Source organism: Marmota flaviventris, chromosome 7 (assembly GCF_047511675.1).
Source record: "Marmota flaviventris isolate mMarFla1 chromosome 7, mMarFla1.hap1, whole genome shotgun sequence".
NCBI classification, from domain to species: Eukaryota; Metazoa; Chordata; class Mammalia; order Rodentia; family Sciuridae; genus Marmota; species Marmota flaviventris.
Window position 1 is genome coordinate 8,895,372 of NC_092504.1, and position 13,577 is coordinate 8,908,948.

At 37.2% G+C, this 13,577-nt stretch overlaps 1 non-coding gene across 1 annotated transcript; it reads left to right on the plus strand.

The window, feature by feature from the left end:
- The first annotated feature begins 246 nt into the window (after window positions 1-246).
- On the plus strand, window positions 247-436 carry LOC114101124 (U2 spliceosomal RNA). Its single transcript, XR_003584236.2, has one exon. It is a non-coding gene; the product is annotated as a U2 spliceosomal RNA (small nuclear RNA).
- The last annotated feature ends 13,141 nt before the right edge of the window (window positions 437-13,577 follow it).

The window sequence follows — 13,577 nt, forward strand, 5'->3', positions numbered from 1 at the left end:
GAAAAAAGATATGTGAATGTAAAAATGAATGAATAGAAATTATCAAATACATAAAAGGAAGGAAAATATTTTTTAAAAGAAAGAGTATTCAGAACATGTGAACCTATATCAAAGAGTCTAAGAGACACATAATTAAAGTAATATAGGAAGAGGAGAAGGAAACTTATTTGAATAAGTAATGGTTAAAATTTCCCAAAGTTTGGTGAATGATAAAAAAAAAAAATTCAGATTCAAGAGGCACCGGGAAACACTTCTCAGTCTTTTGGCTGAGATCTAAATGGCATCTATCTTTTCTTGTCAATTTAATATGTGACACGTCCTCTATCTCAGGACAAGATATAAAATGGATTTTTGGAGCAGGGAGATGGAATCAGAGCTCCATCTACTCCATGTATCCATCTGGTATTTCAGTCCCTCTAGGAATGGTGTACCCTACCCATGTTTCTGGTTAGTAAAAGTAGATTTATTTTTCTTTTACAAAAAAAAAAAATAAATAGAAAAGAAAAACAAAAAGAAAGGAAAATGCAAAGCGAATCAAATCAGGATATGTGATAAAAAACAACACACAAGTAAACATGTCAATTTATTTATTTTATTTTTTGTTAGGCAAGGGGTGATGTACTCGGGATTGAACTCAGGGGCACCCACCACTGAACCACATCCCCAGCCTTATTCTGTATTTTATTTAGAGACAGAGTCTCACTGAGTTGATTAGCTCCTCGCCATTGCTGAGGCTGACTTTGAACTTGCAATCCTCCTGTCTCAGCCTCCCCAGCCACTGGGATCACATGTGTGTGCTACTGCAGCTGGCCAAATAAGTCAATTTATTAAAATATAAAGGTAATACACTAGCTTACTGAACAGCATAGACCAGTCTGCCCTAACTTAAACATGCCTAGCAAAAATCCTTTTAACTCCTAATTTGGCAAAATTATCTAATGGAAATCCTGTTTAGTAATAAAATGTGTAATGTCTCACGTATTATTCAAAATGAACGAAAAATACAGGACACTGCAGAATATTGACTGGTTCTCTCCTGTCACGTGGATGACTGGGAGCTGCATCTCACTCCTTCTGCATCATGAGGGAATATCATGTCACATCACTGGTCTTGGAAAAGATAAAATGTCAAAACATAAAGTATGTATTCTACTGAAGTGTACGGCTTTTGCACCATCATGAAGTGAAAAAAAAATTGTACTTTGAACCATCTTAAATTGAAAACTCTGTGTGTGTGTGTTTGTGTGTGTGTATGTGTGTGTGTGTGTGTGTGTGTTTGAGAGAGAAAGAGAGAAACGTACAGATAAAGGTTGAGTAGCTAATGAGCTTGTATGGTGGTAATATTTCCATATTTTACATTAAGTGGTACAATCTTTACCAAAAGTAGAGTTTTAAAACTTGAAAATGTACATTTTAGTACCTGAAGAAGGCATTAAAAATTAAAGCAGAAAGTTGTAACTAAAAAAAAGAGGCTATTTTAAAATGGAATTAAACATATTCAAGTAATGTAGAAAAAGGGGAAAAGAATAATGCAAAATAGAAAACAAAGGAAACGTTAGACCTAAGTCCAATCATATCAATCATTGCATTAAGAGTAATAGGCTAACTATATCAATTAAGAGCTATTTGTCAGCATAGATTAAGAAGAAAAGCCAGATATGTCTTCAGGAGACATGCGTTAAAAATAAAGACACAGAAATGAAAATAAAGACACAAATAGGCTGAAGTTAACATTAGAAAATACATTTGTGCTAACAAAAGGCATAAGAAGGCTGACTTAACTATACTAATATGTAAAATGTATTCAAAGCAAAGAATACTATTAGAGAAAACAAGAATATTTCATAATGAAAATGAAGTGATTTTTCAGGAACATATCATGGTTACAAATGTGTAGGTACTTAATAACAGCTTCAAAACACATAAAAAGGGAGAAAATTCTCCAATTGCAATTGTAAATTTTAATCTTTGTCTTTCAGCAATTGATAGAACATCCAGAAGAATAAATAAGTATTAGATGATCTGAACAGACGTTCTGAAAAAATATTGTATCAACCTCTTTTATATTTATAAAATTCTGCATTTAGGACGTGTAGAGTAAGCACTTTTCAATGCATGTATTATATGCAAGACAAAATATTGAACTATGTCAAATTTGCAAGAATAGAAATGCACAGAAATCTCTGACAATAAAACAATAAGATTATGAAAAATATTTTTTTTATATTTTGATGTTAGAAACTCATTTCTAAAGAATGCATGAAGATACCAGAAGAAAAAATAAATATTCTATAATAAATAATAAAAAAAAAGTAACTATAAAAAATAGTAAGTATGTAATTAAAGCATTCATGTGAAGGATACCCATAGCTTTAAATGCTGATTAGAAAAGTAGAAATCAATGAACTAAAGTTTCTAGTTAAGAAACTGTGGGTGGAGTGGAGAGAGAATGTAAACCCAAAATATGCAGAGGAAAAAAAAAAGAAAGATTAGCAATTAAAGAAGGAAGCTATGAAAAATTAATAAACCCATAGCTAGCAACAATGACAAAAGGAGACTTAACACAAATCACCAGTACCAGTGGAAAGAAAATGTTTTCATGTATATCTTATAGATAGAATATTATGTGGATCTCATAACAACAAGTTTAACAGAGTCGTGTTTTCCTCTCATTTGGTCATGAAGTCCTTCTGGGGTGAGTGGCTATCAATTCTAATCTTCCCCAATAGGGGCCCAGGGAAGGTGTTCCTGGGTCTCTATGGTGTTCCTTTCATAGGGCACCTTTTCATCCTGGCTGGTGGCCCATTGCCTGATCCCTGCCCAGGTGTCCCTCACCTAGGATAAGTGTCATTTTGCCTGATGTCCTTGAAGTTTTTATCCGACCTATGTCCAGTTGACTGTTCTCGGCCACTCTCCAGGTGGAGAGGCAGTTTCAGGTGTGCTGGTCAGAGGCGGCAGCAGGACAAACCCCATAGAACAACAGAAGCAGTCAGTCCTTATTACTGACAGATCCAGGGAAGAGAGGAGCAGGCCTCCCAAGCCAAGGGGAGGGGGAACCATCCAGGAAGGCATGCCCACGCAGTGGGTGAGGAGTAAGAGAGAACAGATGTTCTCATGGCCCTAAGCCTTCATGGACTCCACGGAATCACCTAGAAACATTTAATCTAGAGAGTCCCAGTTGATGGCCTTAGAGTAAGCAGTTTTGAGTTCTGTGCATTCAACAGTGACTCAAAGGTGGTCACCTGTTCATGTGTGGAAGGTATATGGACATTGGGCTAGAGGGTGAGTCAGGTGAATTGACCACCTTGAGGAACTGGGAGGAGGCCGAGACAGGAGAACATGTCAATGGTGACTGAGTCCCACTTCTGTAAAAAGAAAGTCCCACTAATACACAAAATGAATGTCAAGGGGAGATAAAATTGTAAGAATGCACTAAAAGCCACTTGGATGAACTTAACAAATACTGTGGAAATTATAGACAATTAAAACTGAAACAAAATGAAAAAGAAATGTGAAAGCCACATCTCTTTTAAAATCATTAAACCTATTTAAAAAAAAAAAAAAGAACTTTTGCCATGAAAATTTTCATTCCCTGGTGATTTCACGTTAAAGACTAATAACTTTTTGAGAATGAAGTAATATTAATCTTACACAAACTCAGAAAATAAAGTAACACTTCCCAACTAATTTTATGAGACTTCATGACTCTAAAGACAAACCAAATAAAAATGTTTCAAAAAACATACAGATTAATATTCCTTCTGATCAAATGGGGTTAATTTCTGTGATACAAAGTTGGCCTAACATTTGAAAATTAAGCAATGTGATTTATCAGAGTCAAAAATAAATATCATATGAACCTACATGAATGCATAAAAATATCTGATGAAATTCAATGAACTTTCACATTTTAAAAAATAATTTCAGAAACAGGCATAGAAGGGAATTTCTACAACCTGCAAAGGGAGATTTTTGAAAAAGATACAGCTGATATCAGCCTTAATGATTAAATATTAAGCACTTTCTCCCTAAAACCAAAAGGAAATAAAGGATGTTCCCCACACCACTTCTATTCATCTTTTTATTGGAAGTCTAAGAAGCTGCAATAAAATAAGAAAATAAAATTTAAAAACAAAAAGCTTAGGTCTGTAGATCAGTGATAGAGAGCTTGTCTAGCATGCATAATGCCTTGGGTTTCATCCCCAACACTGCAAACTAAATATATTAGAAAAAAAAATGGACCCTTCACTACTTTGCAGGTGATGATGGTTTGTATAGGAAGTACTAAGGAATCTTTCAAAGAATTGTTAAAGTAATAAATTCAACAAAGGATGACAGGATCCAAAATTGACAAATAAAATGTAATTGTTTATTAAGGAGTTAACAGCAAGAGAAATAAATATGAATTTAATATGAATTATTTACATAAAATACTTAGGAATAAATTAACAAAAATTGTGCAAGCTCTCTTTCTTCCAAATTACATAACAGTGCTTCAGAAAATCAAAAAAAGTGTTAGATAAATGGAGAAATATACTATGGTCATAGATTAGAAGATTTAATTTTGTTATAATTTCCCCTAGATTCATCTATAAATTCAATGCAATCCTTATCAGGTTCCCATAAAGTTTCTCTCTTTTTTTAATGCAGTTGACAAGCTGATTATGTTATTAAAATCTTAACAGTCTAAAATATCCAAAAAGATACTGTAAAAGAAGAAAAGTTGTAAAGCTTATAACCTGATTTCAAGATTTACAATAAAGCTAGTAATCAAGACCTATGATACTAGAATAAAAACTGACAAATGTATCAATGGAACATTGTAGGAAGTCCATAAATAGACCTACACATACAAAATAATCTTTATGTTTAACATAACTGTTAAAACAATCAAAAAGGGGGAAGGAAAAACATCTTAGCAAATACCATTTGAAACAATTAGATATCAATAAGGAAAAAAAAATTAGTCTTGACCCTTCCACCATTCTCAAAATGTAATTTGAGATGAAACAGAAATCAGAACATGAAGGATAAAATCATCGTAAACCTATCAAAGAAAACACATAGGGAATGATATTGCCTTGTCCTCACCAACGGGGCCTAGTGTTTCAACATGTTTTAGTAAATAGTTTGTCTTTGTTCATGGATACATCCAGAAAACTAAAAGGTAATTGAATACACTGGGTCTCTATGGCTGTCCATCCCCAAAATGGCACATTTTGACTGAGAACAGTGGACAATAATAATGGATCTGAATCCACTCCACCTACAACTCTGTGCTGTGTGGTACAGACAAATGGGCCATTGTCAGTGGCTACCCACGGGGCCCCATGACTGGCAGCCAATTAAGGCTTCTCCTGTGTGGTCTGTTGGGTGCACCACAGATCAGGACCTGAAAAGCTGCCTCGAATGCAAAATATTTTAACAAACACTGATAAGATAAGAGCAAATAGCACACACAAGCACTTGGAAAACTGACCATCATTAGAGATTAATACAATTCAAATGAAAGCCACTATACTGTTCTACATATACCAAAAGGTCTAAAGTATGGATGATATCAAATTTTAGTGAAGCTGAAGAACAACTAGAACTACCATCCATTATTAGTGAGAATGTAAAATTTTATAACCACTCTGGGAAAATTTACATAAGCTTTTCAAAAAAATCAAACATGCAACTACTCTACAACTTACTAATCCTATCCTATACATTTACTCAGAGGAATGTAAATTTATTTTTATAAACACATAAAGTCGTACACAAAGGTTCATAGCAATTTTAATTATCATACAGAAAACTGAAATTGGGTGGGTTAAAAACATCCTGCTACATTCATTCATCAGAATACCACTCAGCAATAAAGAGGAGTGCACAAGGATATAAGCAATAGCATGGAAGGATCCCAAAATATTCAACAAATGAAAGAAGTTCCTCACAACCAAGTAAAAGATGTACTGAAATTATAGAACACATGAAATGAACACATTGGAATAATTACAATACTAATTGCTTCAGGGAGAAGAGGTAAGAACTAAAGGTGAATGGGCATGGGTGGTAGTGTGTACATCTCTCTGGGAGTTCAGTTAATCAAGCATATACACTTGTCAAAACTCAGTGAATGTATAGGAAGATCATCAGTTTTATTGAACATAAATTGAATATATAGCGAGAAAACTTCCAAATACATTTTGAACCCTTATTAATAATATCATTCTAAGTACTTTAAGGGGAGCACAGAATGTCAATAATTACTTTGAAATGCATCAGAAATAAGATGGGTTGGTGAATAGATAGTGATAGATACACAGATATGCAATAAGCCAATGTAGCAAAATATGTATTCACAGTTTGAAAAAATAAAGTCATATTAATATTTCAAACAGAAGCCCGGAGCAGTGGTGCACATCTTTGATCCTAGGTACTCAGGAGGATGAGGCAGGAGGATCACACGTTCCCTGCCAGCCTGGGCAACTCAGGGAGACCCTGTCTCAAAAATAAATTTTTTTCAAAGGATTTATTTGATCATTCAGCAATTCACGAATTTGTCAGAACCAGACTGCAATTTAAAACACTCCTGAGAGGGGTGAGGAAGGAAACTTTGATGTTTGTGGAAACAAGATAAAGGAAACTGACTAGATTGGTTAGAGTAGAAACTAGTCCCTAGTTAGAAGTTAGCTGATGGTTTCTAATTGGTAAATTTTGTAGTTTGCTTTTGCTGTTTATATTGAGCTTATCAGCATAACGATGTTGGTGTTTCTCTCTCTTTCTCTGTCTCTGGCTGTCCATCTGTCTCCCTCTCTCTCTGTCTCTCTCTGTATATGTACATATACACTCACATACATATATATGTATATCCATATATGTGATATAGATATGAAGTGTTCCCCAAAGCTTATGAGTGAGACAATGCAAGAGAGTTTAGAGGTGAAATGATCAGGTTATGAAAGCCTTAACATAATCAGTGCATTAACCCACTTGAATGGATTAACTGGGGGGTAGCTGTAGGCAGGTCAGGAGTGACTGGAGGAAGTAGGTCACTCCGGCATGGCTTTGGTTTATAATGTGTTTCTGGTGAGCAGAGCTTTCTCTGCTGCCTCTTGCCATGACCTAAGTTCCTTTCCTCCACCATGTTCTTCCACCATGATGTTCTGCCTTCCCTCAGGCCCAGAGCTGGGGAGTCACCATCTGTGAACAGAGACCTCTAAAACCATGAGCCCCGAATACACGTTTCCTCCTCTGTGTTGTTCTTATACAGTCTTTTGGCTAGAGTGATACAAAATCTGATTAAAACAACACAATTTTTTAAATAATAGAATGAAGGTGACGGGCTTCAGTGTTCTTTGTAAAGTTCCAGTAATAATGTTATATATTAGAATTTTTTTTGGATGTAAATTCTCATTTTTTTTTTATTTTTTATTAGTTGCTCAAAACATTACAATGATCTTATATATTTGAATTTTTTATAATAAAATTTTCAAAAATTCAGCACAGTTATTTTTCCCCTATTTTCTTTTCTTTTTTGGTTGCTTATTTAATTTTTCCTGATGTTTAGTGAATATTTATGATAAATAATGTAGGTCTTCTGAGCTCAGGAAGTTTTTTTATCATCAGTATTTCAATTCCTATTAACATCCATGTGCTTTGGTCATATCTTATCTGTGGATTGCCTCTTGATGGCTGGTCTCTTACGTATTCAGCCTTCTCAGTCATGATTTTCAAGCTCCTAACTATTTTCCTTGAGCCAACTGTGTTTCACCAAAATCATTTATTGTTTGTCTTATGAGTCCTTATCCTTGTTCCCAATGCCAATGCCAATGGTGCAATTTGGTTTTTAATTCCAAGCTCTTTTGCTTATTTAGCTTTCTTTTCAACCCACACACCTTTCTGTTAAATGGAGTATTTTGAGATATTTTGTTTTTCATGCAATTTTTAAAATTTAAAGTTTACATTTTCTTATCCCTTCCTGAGAACACGGGGTAAAGTTTGTTTCCTGTATTTTTTTTTAATTTATACATAAAGTTATATTTTCCCACATTATGAGTACAGGAACACTTTCTTTTCATCATTCAATTTTATGAATCAAAGATTTTTACCACTCACAGTCCATCTGTCAAAGCTCTAGCCCTCAAGGCAATGGCATTTAACAGTGGCAATTTGGGGAGATAATTAAGTTTAGACTGGACTCTCAGGTGGGACTTTCATGTGAGGTTGGTGTCCCTACAAGATGAAGAGAAAAGAATTTCTAGAGAGATTCTCTACATGCACACACTCAGGAAAGACCACGTCCTGAGAAGACAGCCAGCCATCTGGAAGCTGGGAAAAGGACCCTCAGCAGCCACTAAATCTGTTCACACTCTGATATTGGACTTTTTGGGTCCAGAAGTGTGAGAAATAAATCTGCTGCTTAAGACACCCCGTTTATGACATTACGGAAGGCAACTGGATGATGGCATTCAGTATGTATTTTAAGACTGCTGCTGGGAATTTTCAAGGGATTTGCACAAATTTAAAAGTTATAGCTAGAACCAGCACGTGGTGATGACCAGTATGTGCCAAAGCCAGGAAGCCCAGCTGACCTCATGGCCTGTAAACCAGTCTCCTCTCTGACACTGACAGTCTCCAGGATCAGCTCTTGCTCCTACAGTATCTCCTTTTCAAAACAGCCGCTGTCCCAGCCAGGGGACTTCTCAGGGAAACCCCAGGGGCCCCTCAAAACCTGGCCTATCCAAATTTTTAGCAATATTCCCCCAACACTCAGGCATCCCTTAGAACATTCAAAGTTCTTGTTTCTTGAGAGCAGAAGTCAGGGTTCATGCAGCTGTTGTCAACTTTGGGTTCTTAACAAAGAAGCCTAACTTCTCTGCTAGCTAGAACCTGAGAATGCATTGGGGAATGAGGGGTCAAAGGGGGTAGTGTGGGATATAAAGTGGCACTGATTGCCTCAGAGAGCATGGTAGGGGGGGCAAAGAAACATAAAAAGATGGAAGTGGAGGAAGTTAAATTAAGCACACTCCCCACTGCAGCCTCCTCCATAACCCCATATGTTAAAAGAATTTGAATTCTTATGTTTAATACCTAGCTTCTTTTTATGCATCATTCTATACAACAGGATTGATAACTTCCAAAAAATTGAAATAAAAATAAGAGTGGCAGAGCTGAGAGTACTCAAGAAGTTAATGATTATTATTCTTGATGAGAAAATAATTGAGTAGTTCACACAAAATAATGAAGAAATGAATACATTTTAATTAATCTGAATGTAAAGTGTACTTGAATGTCAATTCTATGATGAAGTTATAAATGATAAATTAAATACCATTACAAAATTTCACATAGAAATATTCTCCCAGGGGTAGACATGTGAAAACATCCCACAAAACAGTGGACTGAGATTCACCAGTGTCGGCACTGCAGGGACCTCGTGGACTAGAGGCACCAGGCAGGAAGGCCAGGCCTGCAGGGTTCTCCTATGTAGGATGGAACCTCCATGGTAGACTCTGCTCTGTGCCACTCAATGCCTGCACCTGATATTGTTCTCACATCCGCTCTTAGAAAGGAGCATTTGTCTAAAATGACTTCCAAGATATTCAGTTATCCATGAGATCTGTGCTTTTCTCTAAAAACATTAAAGGTCAAGAGACTGGAGGTGTCTATGACAAAGAAGATGGCTTTATAACTCTGGTGTCAACAGCAGCTACAGACATGGAGGATAAAGTTATCTTCAGAATTCAAGGGGAAGAATTTCCCACTTACTCTCTGATCTCTCTAGGCACCAGTATGTCTGAATTTCCACCACCAAAGTCCCCCACCCCTATGCACATTGGTCTTGTTGAAAGTAGTTACAACTTAAGGAACCAAACATTCCTTTGTGTCTGACACCTCCAGTGACTTATTGATCACACACAGGCTGAAGACAGGGCCAATGTGAAAAGATGGGATCTTTGCAGGGTGAATGCGGACAACAAAGACAAAGGAAGGAGAGATGAAGTTTGCAGGGGAAAAAATGTGGTAATGGTGACAGCCCTGTAATTGCAGATGTGACAAGCAGCATGGGACAGTGGGGCAGACTAGACAGAAGACAAAGCAGCTAAGTTCTAGCCTGGCTTGCCTCACCAACCAAGGGAGCACATAGAACATCTGCATCTGCTTTTCCGTACACGAAACCAGGCTAATAATAACCCTGCCCATCTCAGAAGACACTGCTTTAGCAACACCAAATGTAACATTTTATGGGGACAAAAATAGCTCTGGTGAAGGCCCAGTTTTTATTCCACTGAGATCCTTCCAGTACAAAACTAGACATTAGAAAACAGAATATACACCATCAACTTTTGAAGTAGTTTTAATCAATAAGAACATACTGACCATCCACTGTGCTCCCTCCTGGTATGATGTGGAAATTAGAAGTGGAAGATACAATTCCTGCCCAAGAAAAAGCACTCAGCTCTTTATTATGTCTGCAGCTAACAGTTTTCAGGGACTCACTCATGGCAGAAACTCTACTAAATAATTTTTATCTCCCACAATCCTTACAACTGCCTAGGAAATTGATAGGATCTCCAAACACAGCAAGTTGTAGAAAGAAATTCTATTAGTGGCTCCCAAATCTTGATGTGGATAAAAATCACTTGGAAAGCCTGTTATAAAAGTTCATGAGAGGCGCTCCCAAGGACTCAGATTCAGCACGTCTTCAGTACAGCTTGGGAATTTGCATTTTTAGCAAACTCTCCGAGTAATCTGAAGGAGGTAAGATATAGACCATTTATGATCACTCTCTTCCATATATTATTAACTCTGAGCTGTCAGGGGTTTTGCAGATCATGGAAACCCATATCTTCCAAATATATCTGATTGCACATGAAACACTTGTTTAAAATATAAGGTCCCAGACTTATCCCTCAGCTATTTCAACTCAATAATCTGATATCAAGTTCAAGAATATGTATATATGATTGTCCAAATGATTCATATTGTTGGACAAATTTGTAGTTTCAGTGAATTGTCTGATAACATTTTATTAAAAGGAGAACTAAAACCCAGATCCCCAGGTGCGGAAGGCAGACTTCTTTCAGACCATTACTGAGTTAAAAAGGATATTTGTAGGTCCTATGTTCCCCTGATTCAGAAAAGGAGAGAAGGGTTTTGAGTTCTCTTCCTTTTCTCAGCTATTGCAGGTGTCCTGGGCTTTCTCAGAGGCATGATCAGGGCACCCTGTCTAGGGCTCGTCACAAAACCCTTCTAGCATGGAAATTGTAGAACAGAACGGCTTCCTGTCCAGTCTGATGAGGGGTAAAAACAAATGTGTCACACTCACCAAAGCTGCACGGCCAGCTGCAGGAAGCACACACCACTCCAAGGTGAACTGGCCAGCAGGTTCCGGCTCAGGGAGAAAGGCTCACTTGTTTCCCATTACAGCTCACCTGGGCTGTGCACACAGGCGCCCAGCAGCATCCAACTAGCTGGGCAGGGCTGATGGATTTATGACACACTGCCTTGATGACATATTTATCAGGCCTTGCTTGCAGGAGTCCAAGACAGGAGGCCAGGAGCTGGAAAAGGAGAGGCCTGCTGGAGACTGAGCCCACTGGGAAAACCGCAGGTAGAAGGCAGTAGAGGAGAGAAGTCCCTCTGAAATGTGTGTTTGGGCAGTAGCACTTGTTACTGGTGGAGGTTTTAGAGCCTGGAAAGTGTTCTGCTGGATGCCCTGAGCCTCAGTTTCCACATTGGAAGAGACAAAATTAAATCCTTCCAATTGTCAGGGTTGCTGGGATAGGAAAACCTGAGGACACATTGTCACTTGTTACAGCACTGGAAACAGTCCTGTATATCTTACAAGTTAGAACTGTTTTTTCTAGAAAAAAATTCTTACTTTTGTTTTACAGGGACTCCATAGTCCTGACTAGGCAAAGGACTGTGCTTGAGTGATTGATTTCTATTTTTGTCATATAGAAGGACAAGGAAAAAGGGAAATATGAATTATTATGCAAATCTTGCACTGAGAGAAGTTCTCATAATTTTTCTCATTTATTGCTCATGAAACCCTTGTAAGTTAGAAATTATTTTCTCTACTCTGTAAAGGAGGAAAACTGAGACTCAGGGAAATGATGTGCCAAAAAAAAAGAAAGAAAAGAAAGAAAAAGAAAAACAGCTAATTCGAACCAGAGCCAGCATTTAAGCTGTGCATGGAACAGAGTAGATATTTAACAATTTTCTTTTTTAATTATAGAGGTAATGAATGTCCCCAAACCCAGGATTCTTTTGTCCTAATATGACATACATTCACACAATGGCCTTTCTCCATCCAGGTATCTCATCATGCTCATCATTCAACGTGGTCTTCTTTCACCACTGCTAGGTGCTACTCTGTCTGAAATATGGAGGTAAATCAGACATAATGTCTCTCTCTGATAGCTTGATAGTGCACAGGAGAGAGTGGGTTGTATAGAAATCTGTAAAAACAAACTTGAGAGTGCTAATCACATGGAAATTTCCAGAAGGATGATAGGGAGCAAATTATACATTCTAGCAGTCTGAAGAGATGTTTAGGGCTTGGCAGCACAGAGATAGGAGGACAATGGAGGTTACAGGAAAATCTGGACAAGAACACTAGAGCAGCATTTAGCACAAGCCCAGGGAAGGTCCCAGTTCAAAAGGAAAGCCATGAGGAATTTGGTGAGCTAAATAGATGAGCCCTGTAGTTGCTGCATTGATTCACCCAGTAATCACAGCTTCTCTCCTAAAAGGCTCCATCTAGGAGAGGCCCTCGGGATACGGGGATACCAGGAGACCGGTTGCAGGTCTTCTGTTGCTGAGTGTCAGGGAAAGGCACAATAAGTCCACAAAGCTTTGTTCTTGAAGAACATTTGTAGACAGCCAACATGTCATCCTGTGACCTTGGAACATTACAGTTTCCTCTGTTAGCTGAGTTTGTAGGAAGTCTATGTGGCATTCCAACCTGGTAGCATTCAGCCTGAGAAGACCCATTTAGAAAGTTCCAATAGAAAGATAAAAAGATAACAGTTGAATATGCAGCTATAGATTTTATTTGGTCTGTCACCCCCATTTAATTACGGGGGTGCTTAGGGAAGATGAGAACGCAATCATGACAGCAATACCCACGGAGAAGCCAAAGTAAAAATTCACCTGTAGAAAAACATTCATTTCCTGCCTCAGGTTCGTGAAAACATGGATGACAAGACTACCACATTACAAATGAAAGTGATTAACATAATGCCGCCTATTGAATTAATTTCTTCTGTGGAACTGAAGGTAAAAATGTTTTCCTTTCCCATTAATCCACTCTAATAGATGCAGATTTGCCAATAGAGGTTATTTTCTTGTCTATTAGGATACATTTATTAGGTGAATTCTCTTTATCCATAGATGCTTAAATAGCAAAATACTTAATTGCCATCTTTATAAATATGGACCTTCCATTTACAGAAACTGAAAGAGAAAAGGATTATTTTGTTTGTTTCTTTTCAGGCAATTTGTGATCACATTAGGATGTTGCGTTCCTCTAAGATACTTGATACCAAAAAATATCATTTCTTTAATTTGTCCTCATGGGTCTA